At 35.0% G+C, this 12,716-nt stretch overlaps 1 protein-coding gene and 1 long non-coding RNA gene across 2 annotated transcripts in view; one reads left to right on the top strand and one right to left on the bottom strand.

The window, feature by feature from the left end:
• The window catches only part of nolo (ADAMTS-like no long nerve cord), a 206,984-nt gene that overhangs the window by 185,465 nt on the left and 8,803 nt on the right, over positions 1-12,716 (top strand). The gene's annotated exons all lie outside the window — the stretch shown is intronic.
• Positions 10,250-11,798, bottom strand: LOC142223284 (uncharacterized). Its single transcript, XR_012718658.1, has 2 exons — positions 10,477-11,798; positions 10,250-10,396 (listed from the first exon to the last, which is right to left on the bottom strand). It is a non-coding gene; the product is annotated as an uncharacterized LOC142223284 (long non-coding RNA).

Raw genomic sequence — 12,716 nt, 5'->3', positions numbered from 1 at the left:
TGTTTATCTGCACAACAAGAGAAGATTTTATAAAAAAGTACAATAGTCTTATCATATATTGTTTTACGGTTAAAAAATATTGTGCACTGAAAACAATATTTACGTGATATTATGGATTATGCAACCTAAATGTTAGGATGCACAATTTACAAAATAGTAAGGACAAATTTCTTTAAAATAATGACATTTTAATTCAAAAACAAACTTTATAATCTTTAATTCAAAATATTTTTTCATCAAATTTAGGACACAAATTTTGTAAATTTGCGTCCCTCCATTAAATTCGCATGTCTTTGACCTAAGGAAAATTTTCCTTAAAATAAAGAAACACATTTGTGATTTAAAGAAATCGTCCTTAAATTAACTGAAATATTGAATCTTTAGATTTTTAGATAAAAAAAAGCTTCAAATATAGGATAAGACTTATCTTTGGCTCGGAATCAATCTTTGGATAAAAGTAAATTTCTTTCTTTTTTGGTGAGGCCAAAGATTTCACGTCCTTAAAATACGAATGCGGATTTAGCTTAGCATAGAAGACGCATTTCTCTGATATGCATTTTTTTCTTGTCCAAAGGTCGATGATTTTTTTAATGAAGTCGTTTTGTCGTTATAGTTAAGTGATTTCACTTAAAAATGGGTATCTTTAGATGGAAAAAAGAAATCGATTGCCTAAGATCAACTTAGGGAGCCACCGTGGTGCAATGGTTAGCATACCGGCCTTGCTTACACAAGGTCGTGGATTCGATTCCTGCTTCGATCGAACACCAAAAAGTTTTTCAGCGGTGGATTATCCCACTTCAGTAATTCTGGTGACATTTCTGAGGGTTTCAAAGCTTTTCTAAGTGGTTTCACTGCAATGTGGAACACCGTTCGGACTCAGCTATAAAAAGGAGGTCCCATGTCATTGAACTTAACATGAAATCGGGCAGCACTCAGTGATAAGAGAGAAGTTCACAAATATGGTATCACAGTGGACTGAATAGTCTAAGTGAGCCTGATATATCGGGATGGCACCTAACCTAAGGTCAACTTGGCTTTAATAATTCTGAAAAATTCTTTACAATTAATGATATTGTCTTAAAATTTTATTTTAAAGTCTTATTTGAAAGACAATTATTACTTTTAAAATAGCATAATTTCTACTTGAAGTCGAGCCTTAACATGGAAATATAAAATTTCGTTAACACGGGAAATTGATAGCACATGAAGAAAAAAACTGAAAAATGAATAAATTGAACATTTTAAAAGAGAATTCTGCCCTAAAAGTATCCGTACTTCAATTCTCCGCTCGGAATCAATACCAAAATCTTTAGAAACGGATTTTTTTTAGTGTGGAAAAAGAGTAAATAATAGGTTAGGTGCCAGCCCGATGTATCATGCTCACTTAGGCTATTCAGTACATTGTGATACCACAGTGGCGAACTTCTCTCTTATCACTGAGTGCTGCCCGATTCCATGTTAAGCTCAATGACAAGGGACATCCTTTTTACAACCAAGTCCGAACGGCGTTCCAATAAATACAAGCTATAAGGATAATATATAATATGTATATTGCTCAGATATTTGCATTTGGATTAAATTATGCACTTCATAGATGATAAAATGCAATTTAAAAATTGACACGTTACTATTGTGCTGAAAATCGATAGGAAGTGCTCCTCAGAGATGAATGGAGCGAATGAATAAATTGACACTCAGAAACGTAACTTCGTCGCCTAAAAAGATAAAACAGTAACCATCAGTTAGTAATCTAGAAAACGTTCAATTTGTTATCAATAGAGATTTCTTATAAAAGGGCCTAAAAGTCACCAATACTGGTGAAAATCCTGGGCATTTCGTTCCATCCATGCTTCCTACATGTAAAGCGAAATCATCTTCATAAGCTTTTATTTATTTCACATGTTATCCAAATTAATTTGCATAAAAGATTAAATTTCAGTAATACATTATTCGAAAAAAATAAATAAACTCCAAAGTAATTTTAACTGTAAAATTAATCTTAATTGAAATGATTAAACTTTTACTTTTTTGTCGCCGGAAACAAATGGAAAAAAATACATTAAAAATGTGTCATGGTAAATTATGTTCTTCAACACTCGGCTTTTTTTACATGCCCTATATTAAAACAGACCATAACAAATTGATAGTTGTAACTCTCGTTCGTCGTTGTTTCTGTAACTGTGAATGCAGCTGTCTTGCATTTGTCAGATGCATGGTTGTTGTCTTCCGTTTCCGTTTGTTATTCGCAATTGAACAGTCAGTGCTTGTGCGGAATGATGAAAGTTATGATTACACTCAATGACAAATATTGCCATAATTTTTATCATCAATATCAGCTTCAGCAATAGTAGTCATAGTGGTGATGGCAACTACATAAGCCATCACCATTATCAAAATTATCAATGTCATGTTCCCTAATGGCGATATTTGGCAGGGGCTTTTCAAAGTATTAAACCATCAACTACTGTTGTGAATGTCATCCCAATAGCCATATAATTTTTATCAGTCTGTTGAATAAATTCTATGGAAACACATGCAAATCTGTTAACACATAGTGCTGTTTTAATGAGAACATACGCATTTATTGATAAATACAATCCCTTACGGAGGAATATTCGTTACGAGCCAATGTGCTGGTGAATGCGTTTGCATCATCACAATATCTGTGATTTTTGTGTTGAGTTTCCATTTGTGAACGCTGCATTGGTACATCCGATATTGTTAGTCCACAATGTGTCCAATTTATGCATCGATGATTTTTTTCCCCGATATAAAACATGAACATATTTAATTAGTTCGATCGTTGACAACTGGCCGGAGATTCCACAATTCCATCCGGATTTCAACCGCTGTCATTGTGACCGAGTTAAATTTAATGGAAATTTTCTGCCTTTCCAATATTGTTATGGATGCAATTAAATATCGTTATACATAATATATGTGTATATATTACATATATAAATATGTATATGTGTTTAATTTAAATATAAAATAAGGTAAAATATTAGTGTGTCCTTTTGGTAAATTTGAAATTAATTTTATAAATTCAACAAGTATAAACGGCCGTAAGTTCGGCCAGGCCGAATCTTATGTACCCTCCACCATGGATTGCGTAGAAACTTCTACGAAAGACTGTCAGTTTTCTAAATTGTGAGTTAGTCTATACGTGATACAAAATAATACAAATAATTACGAATCGATATGGACTTTTGCACAGAACGTAGGGAGCCAGAATTGAAATATGGGGGTCGCTTATATGGGGGCTATATACAATTATTGATATGGACCAATTTATGTGTGATTGGGGATCGATTTATCTGAGGGCTATATATAACTATAGACCGATATGGACCTAGTTAGGCATGGCTGTTAACGGCCATATACTAGCACAATGTACCAAATCTCAACTGACTCGGATGCAATTTGCTCCTCCAAGAGGCTCCAAAACCAAATCTCGGGATCGGTTTATATGGGGTCTATACATGATTATGGACTGATGTGGACCACTATTGGCATGGTTGTTAAATATCATATACTACCACCACGTACAAAATTTCAACCAGATCGGATGAATTTTGCTTCTCCAAAAGGCACCGGAGGTCAAATCTGGGGATCGGTTTATATGGGTCCTATATATAATTATGGACTGATATGAACCAATTCCTGCATTGTTGTTGCATACCATATACTAAAATCACGTACCAAATTTCAACCGAATCGGATGAATTTTGTTCTTCCAAGGGGCTCCGGAGGTCAAATCTGGGGATCGGTTTATATGGGGGCTATATATCATTATGAACCGATTTCGACCAATTTTTGCATGGGAGTTTGAGGCCATATATTAACACCACGTACCAAATTTCAACTGAATCAGATGAATTTTGGTCTTCCAAGAGGCTCCGGAGGTTAAATCTGGCGATCGGTTTATATGGGGGCTATATATAATTATGGACCGATGTAGACCAATATTTGCATGGTTGTTAGAGACCACATGCTTACACCATGAACCAAATTTCAGGCGGATCGGATGAAATTTGCTTCTCTTAGAGGCCTCGCAAGCCAAATCGGGGGATCGGTTTATATGGTGGCTATATATAATTATGGACCGATATAGACCAATATTTGCATGGTTGTTAGAGACCACATGCTTACACCATGTACCAAATTTCAGCCTGATCGGATGAAATTTGCTTCTCTTAGAGGCCTCGCAAGCCAAATCGGGGGATCGGTTTATATGGGGGCTATATATAATTATGGACCGATGTGGACCAATTTTTGCATGGTTGTTAGAGACCATATACTAACACCATGTACCAAATTTCAGCCAGATCGGATGAAATTTGCTTCTCTTAGAGGCCTCGCAAGCCAAATTTGGGGGTCCGTTTATATGGGGGCTATACGTAAAAGTGGACCGATATGGCCCATTTGCAATACCATCCGACCTACATCAATAACAACTACTTGTGCCAAGTTTCAAGTCGATAGCTTGTTTCGCTCGGAAGTTAGCGTGATTTCAACAGACGGACGGACGGACGGACGGACGGACGGACATGCTCAGATCGACTCAGAATTTCACCACGACCCAGAATATATATACTTTATGGGGTCTTAGAGCAATATTTCGATGTGTTACAAACGGAATGACAAAGTTAATATACCCCCCATCCTATGGTGGAGGGTATAAAAATGCGATACTCATATGGAGTTCACCATGACTTATTTGAGACATGAAGAAAATATTTGTATACCCTCCACCATAGGATGGGGGTATATTAACTTTGTCATTCCGTTTGTAACACATAGAAATATTGCTCTAAGACCCCATAAAGTATATATATTCCCGATCGTGGTGAAATTCTTAGTCGATCTGAGCATGTCCGTCCGTCCGTCCGTCTGTTGAAATCACGCTAACTTCCGAACGAAACAAGCTATCGACTTGAAACTTGGCACAAGTAGTTGTTATCGATGTAGGTCGGATGGTATTGAAAATGGGCCATATCGGTCCACTTTTACCTATAGCCCCCATATAAACGGATTTGGCTTGCGATTGCTCTAAGAGAAGCAAATTTCATCCGATCCGGCTGAAATTTGGTACATGGTGTTAATATATGGTCTCTAACAACCATGCAAAAATCGGTCTACATCAGTCCATAATTACATATAGCCCCCATATAAACGGACCCCCAAATCTGGCTTGCGATTGCTCTAAGAAAAGCAAATTTCATCCGATCCGGCTGAAATTTGGTACATGGTGTTAGTATATGGTCTCTAACAACCACGCGAAAATTGGTCCACATCGGTACATAATTATATATAGCGCCCATATAAACCGATCCCCCGATTTGGCTTGCGGAGCCTCTAAGAGAAGCAAATTTCATCCGATCCAGCTGAAATTTGATACATGGTGTTAGTATATGGTCTCTAACAACCACGCGAAAATTGGTCCACATCGGTACATAATTATATATAGCCCACATATAAACCGATCCCCCGATTTGGCTTGCGGAGCCTCTAAGAGAAGCAAATTTTATCCGATCTGGCTGAAATTAGGTACATAGTATATGGTCTCTAATGACCATGCAAAAATTGGTCCACATCCGATCACCAGATTTGACCTACGGAGCCTCTTGGAAGACAAAAATTCATCTGATTTAGTTTAAATTTGGTACGTGGTGTTAATATATGGCCTCAAACACCCATGCAAAAATTGGTCGAAATCGGTCAATAATTATATAGAGGCCCCATATAAACCGATCCCCAGATTTGACCTCCGGAGCCCCTTGGAAGACCATCCGATTCGGTTGAATACCACAGTGGTGAACTTCTCTCTTATCATTGAATGCTGCCCGTTTCTATGTTGTAGCTCAATGACACGGAACCTCCTTTTTATAGCCGGGTCCGAACGGCGTTCCATATTGTCGTGAAACCACTTAGAGAAGCTTTGAGAAGCACTCAGAAATGTCACCACAGACAAAGCAAATTTCATTAAAAGTCAGCCAACGAAAAATTTTCATTGATATAACGAAGCATTTTCATTAATACAATGAAAATATTCGTTAATAGCACGAAACGTTACGTTGATTTACAGAAAATTCGTTATATTAACGAAAAAATTCGTTGTATTAACGAATTTGTTTCATTGGCTGACTTTTAACGACACATTTCGTTAATATAACAAAACTTATTCTATTAGTGCAGTATTACTGACAACTGTCAGTATTACTGTACAATCGAACCTGGGTTTGAACCCACGACTCTGTGTATGCAAGGCTAACCATTGCAACACGGTGGCTCCCTGGAATAGTTGAATTTTCCATATTTGCAAAAATTGAAAACTGCAAAAGTCAACCTTTTCCAATTTTGAAAAAGTAAAAAGTTCGGAAAGACGACTTTTTCATAGTTTAAAAACGTAGAAAATCCTAAAAGTCTGCATTTCGATTCTGATTACTATCGCTCCGCTGATCCAGCTCCTCTCACAAATGCTGTTGAGTTTATGAGTGTTTCAAGCATTGTGCACCGGCTAACACCTCCCACCTTATCGTGGCTACACTGAAAAAAAAGCATGCCCGGTTCCAAAGATTTTGTCTTTACTTTAAAAAATTTGGTATTGATTCCGAGCCAAAGAAGCGGAGAATACAAGTAAGGATACTTTTAAGACACAATTCTCTTTTAAATTTGGGTTTTGTGTACTTGCTTCTAGGAATCAAATTTTAATTTTTCGCTTTCTCAGCTTATTTGCTTCATATGCTATCAAAGTCCTTTAAGAACGAGTTAAGGACAACTTTATTTCCCAAATTAAGACTCGACATCCAGTAGAAATTATGCTATATTTCAAGTAAAAAACATCTTTAAAATAAAGTTTTGAAAAACATGTCCTAAATTTGAACGATTTTTTGCTTTATAGTCAAGACGCAAAAAGGCAACAAATTTAAAGACAAATTCATTAAATTTAAAGAATTTTTCGGAATTATTAAAGTCAAGTTGACCTTAGCCCAAACATTTTTTTCTGTCATGTTATGATACCCATTTTTAAGTCAATTAAGTGATTAATTATAAGGACATTACGACTTCATTGAAAAGATTATCGACTTTTGGACAAAGAAAAAAACTTTATATTAGAGAAATGCGTCTTCTGTTCTAAGAAAAATTTGCATTCGTATTTTAAAGACATGAAATCTTTGACCTCACGACAATATTTTTTCAAAATATTCTCCTGATTTGATTATAAGAACGAACAATTATGCAAAATATTCTCCTTATTTGAACGAACATATATAAACCAAAATTCGATATAGGTCTTATAATCAATGTCCTTAGAAAGCCTTGAGCCTACCAAAGACAATGTGTACCTGCAAACCAATTTCAAAAAAGGTTTTTCATAAATTTAAATATTTTCTCTAAAGTTAACCATTTTATGTTTAACGATACTTTGATAATTATGTAGGGATTATTTCAGCTACAATATTTGATACTCGCCCACATTCCTTTAAAAACTTATACGCTCATATCATGATTTCATGAATCACGAAAAAATGTACTTTGATGCCATTAAACACGGTGATTACCATTAATTGACATAAATAGCAGAGAAATATAAACAACTACAAAAAATCCATATTGCAAATCTGCTGTGACACATTAAACTCTGTCAATCGCCAATAAAAATTGTACTCAAATTGTGAACAAATTGTGAATGTGAATACGAAACATGTGTTCTGGTTTAAGGGGGTAATTGGTGTTTTTTTCTGCTACTTTTGCAAAACAAGCAAACAAAACAGCCTAATTGTATATGCAGCCACCCACCCACACTCTCTCTCTCTCTCTCTCAAACACATATGTACAAGCATTAACGGTGATAGACACAAAGCTTAGCACAAAATGCAATGGAAATACATTCATAATTGAACTATCTTAAAAGCGATACTAATGTTATGGCACGCAGTGACCTTGAAACGTAATCAAAAGACAAATTATCCATATAAAATTTTAACATAAATCCTAAACAAAAATTAAGCCTCAAAATCTTTAAAATCTTTAGTAACAACTCAATGTCTGTCAATACGGTTAGCTTCCATATAATCTCAACTCAAAAATCCATCAATAGAAGCTATTCGAAATTTAATGAAAGCTCTTCAATAGTGCAGTTCATTCTACGGCCAGAGAGTCTCCTAAAAGCGCCATAGCACAAACATTAGAGTGATGAAAATTTGTGCTTAAATGCAAACCGTAGTGAGCATACATTATTCAATATTGACATTCAAAATAAGACCCATAGTTGGCTGGATTGATGCAGCGAACGACAAAAGGCTCGACATAGAGCAGTGTTGTCATTCTCAGCATACCATCATAGTTATGGTACAGGCGTACAATTTCATCGATGTGGTGGTGGTGGTGGTCATATCAATATTGGATGTTGAAATGATTTGGATGAGACAGCCTATATAAAAGCCTTAGCATTCCCTTACACATACATTCACACACACACACACTAAAGCATCAACCAAATTGCACTCAGTGCCATGGCAATACTCTTTGTTCCACTGTTACATGTATATATGCAATGCTATGCTCATGAATATGGAACGAATTCATAGGACATTCTTTGAAACATCACCCATTCTCTCTACTCGCACATATGAGTGTGAGTGTATCTCGAAATACTGTGAGTGTTGTGTGAATGCTTGAAATTTGCAACAATACAACCGGAATACCGAAATAAAAGACAAACGGATACGAAAACAAAGCCTGAGTGGTCGCCCTTAGTGTTTTGTGGGATTAACTATGCGTGTGTGTGTGTGTGTGTGTCATACAGTTTGTTACCCACTCCATATAAAGAGGGGGCAAGAGAAGGATTTGGGGTTCTAAGTGGCTCTTGGGAAATCAATGTTTCACTCTTCTGTTCGGTTATATAACAAAACCACAACAACTACAACAACAGGAAAAACAGTAATGCTTTCAATTCATTGGGATCTGTTGCTGAATTCATTCTAGGATTTCGATTTCGATGCCACACTTCAACTTGGTAGTAGTCTGCATTTTTAAAATTTTCGCCACAAAACTGCATTCATGTCTGCTTGCTTGTGTTTTTCTTTTGCTTTCATTGTGAGGTTAGGGAGGAGGCTCGTACACTGTTAGAAAAATATGTTTTACATATATTCCGATATAAACAAAATGTGTTTCGGGCACAATTTTTAAACACAATATATTTAAGTGCAAACATGTAATGTTCCTAAACTAACACAAAATGTTTGGGACACATATGTTAATATGTTAGAATATATTATGTTTGGGGCATGAATGTTTCATAAAAATAATATGTGTGAATGTAAACATATATAAATTTACAAATTTCGAGTAAACATATATATGTTGTGATACTTTATTCATAGAGCGACAGAGAGAGTTAGTATAGAGAAAGAAATAGAGATGGAAAACGGGTGGGTTGTTACGTTGAAAGATATCAACATAACGCAGCGAGAGAATGAAATGAGAGCAATTTCTGTGAAACCGCTTGTATATTGTTTCGGAAACCTTATCATGAAGGCCAAAAATTTAATATGCTTAAGTCTAAATATTATTTAATTTGAATATTAGAATGAGTATTCGGAATAAAGAGAATAGACATTCGGAACCAAGAAAATAGACATTTGAAAAAAAAACAGCATATTTGTATTACAGAAAAAGATGCGAAGAACTCAAAAATTTCGTGGAAGTGAAAATTATGTGAGGGAATGAGCACAATCTTCTTTGAGGAATTCTTCCAAGCATATACTATTTTTGGACTCAAAATGCTTCCAGACATATAATATGCTCACATAAAACAAACATATTAATGTTTCGGCAGTATCCAATAATATATGTGCTTCCTGCAAAATATGTTTGGAATATATGTTAGAGAAGCGATTTTTTTTTGAGGGTGTATGTTAGATAGGGTCGCGAAAAAAAGTTCATGCAGTCACCCCCCAGTTTTGTAGCATATTTGAAGACAATTTCAGAACACTAAAACTTTTTTTTTCCGTGCACCCTACGACCCCCCGAAATGCAATTTACTGTACTGTGTCGTCATTTGAAGTCCGATCGAAAAGAAACGCATATCGTTGTTCATGGTTGATCAGGGGCTATATTTCGTGCATTGGTCATTTTTGACTCCGACGTCAAATTTGATTTTTAATTTTTTTATTTCGCTTCGTATACCCCTATGATGCCCATTTCTTATAACCATTATAAAGATCTTATCAAAATATGAAACTTTTGCTTTGGAAGTATTTAATTATATTCATAAACAAAAATGTTACAGAGATTTTAAAAAGTCAATAGGTCACCCTACACCATCAAATAGCTTTTGCTGTGTTGTCATGATATCCGATCGAAACCACATGCACATCGTTATTCACATCTACGAAATTAATTTGAAAGGTATTTAATATACACAAACTGTTTATCTGTAAATTTCTAACCGTATCATTGTATACATACTCGTTGTGTGCACTACGACATTTTCTGCGTTATGCAAAGTTCTTGTGTTTTTGCTTGAACAACTTGAGAGCCTACTGTTTTAAAATCTAACAATCAATCTAACAATAAAAGTAAGTGGTAACGGAATTGTGGAAAATTACGAAGATCGTTATGCTGCTTACACATTGGTTAAATTTCTGCCTTTCAACATCTGACTACGCCGTATTTTTTTTTGCGTTTTCTTGTCATCTTCACAATGGTGAGCAATGTTGTCACATGAGTAAATACTTTAAACAAGAAAATATTAGATTAGATTTGTATTTGATTTGAGTACATTTCATGTTTATTAATTGTACAATTTTATTATGCGGCTAACAACTTTTTAGAATTAATTTATAACAAATCCTGTCTAGAATCAAGTTTACTATGTTGTTGGCGACTTTTAATTTTGGATATTATATAACCCAATCGTTTATCGTCTGTAACATGACTAGTAGATTCATTTTTAACCTGCTTTCTTTAAATATAAAAGGAATTCAATAACTTGATGATTTGTTGGTAATTTAGTTTTGTCGATAACCCGAGCTTCGAATTTCATTTTGTTTTCACTTTTTTCAAATACTATCAACAGCCTTCTCTCACAAAAATATGGACAGACTTAAGAAATCATGTAGCGAAAGTGTTTGTTAGATTTTTTGCTAGAACAATTTGAGAGCCTACTGTTCTCAAATTGTTCTAGCAAAAACACATGCACTTTGCATAACGCTGAAAATGCCATAGTGCACACAACGAGTATGTATACAATGATACGGTTAGAAATTTACAGATAAACAGTTTGTGTGTATTAAATACCTTTCAAATTAATTTCGTAGATATGAATAACGATGTGCATGTGCTTTCGATCGGATATCATGACAACACAGCAAAAGCTATTTGATGGTGTAGGGTGACCTATTGACTTTTTAAAATCTCTGTAACTTTTTTGTTTATGAATATAATTAAATACTTCCAAAGCAAAAGTTTCATATTTTGATAAGATCTTTATAATGGTTATAAGAAATGGGCATAATAGGGGTATACGAAGCGAAATAAAAAAATTAAAAATCAAATTTGACGTCGGAGTCAAAAATGACCAATGCACGAAATATAGCCCCTGATCAACCATGAACAACGATATGCGTTTCTTTTCGATCGGACTTCAAATGACGACACAGCACAGTAAATTGTATTTCGGGGGGTCGTAGGGTGCACGGAAAAACAAAAGTTTTCGTGTTCTGAAATTGTCTTCAAATATGGTACAAAACTGGGGGGTGACTGCATCAACTTTTTTTTTTGCCTTAGGCCGTGACCCTACCTAGTGTATGTATGCCTACAACTCCAAATGAAATGAAAGCGAAATGTTTTCTAAAACCACAATTTTAGCACGACAGCAGTGGATGATTGGGCTTAAGTCCTCATATGCACTTCAGACACATTTGAACCTACCTAACACCATAACACCGTAATACCAACAAACAAAACCTAATGCATCGCAAGCATTCATTATCAGCATATTTTTGCATCGAATTGTGGTATAGAATCGTACAAATTGTTCTAAATTGCCGTCATCATCATCCGTTTCCAATTTTCTGTGTTTTATGTATGTGAATGGGTGACTGTAGAAGTTTTGTGGTCAAATGAATTTACCAAAATTTACTTTCGTGCAGGCTTCAAATGATAGATGCCCATTTTAGGCAATTGTGTAAGAATTTTTAACCAAATTTTTATTGAAATGGTAGTAGGGAGTTTCGAAATTTATCCTGGGATATACATAGGTACACATAATGAACAACAACACAATAAGCAATAGGACTCATAAGGGGGTATTAAATTTCATTTAAGGAACACACCCTCAAAAAAAATCGCTTCTTTAACATATGTTCCAAACATATTTTGCAGGAAGCACATATATTATTGCATACTGCCGAAACATTAATATGTTTGTTTTATGTGAACATATTATATGTTTGGAAGCATTTTGAGCCAAAAATATTATATGCTTGGAAGAATTTTTCCCAAACACGATTGTGCTCATTCCCTAACATACTCGTAATTTTCACTTCCACGAAATTTTTTAGTTATTGGAACCTTTCTCTGTAATACAAATAATGTTGAAGAAATTATTCACTTTTATAAATTTTTTAAATTTTACCTTTCGCCTGCACGGAGAATCGAACCGAGGACCATACAGTTTGTAAGCCAACACACTATCCACTGGGCTA

The sequence above is a fragment of the Haematobia irritans genome, chromosome 2, assembly GCF_050003625.1.
Source record: "Haematobia irritans isolate KBUSLIRL chromosome 2, ASM5000362v1, whole genome shotgun sequence".
NCBI classification, from domain to species: Eukaryota; Metazoa; Arthropoda; class Insecta; order Diptera; family Muscidae; genus Haematobia; species Haematobia irritans.
This window is presented reverse-complemented; position numbering and strand designations above follow the sequence as displayed.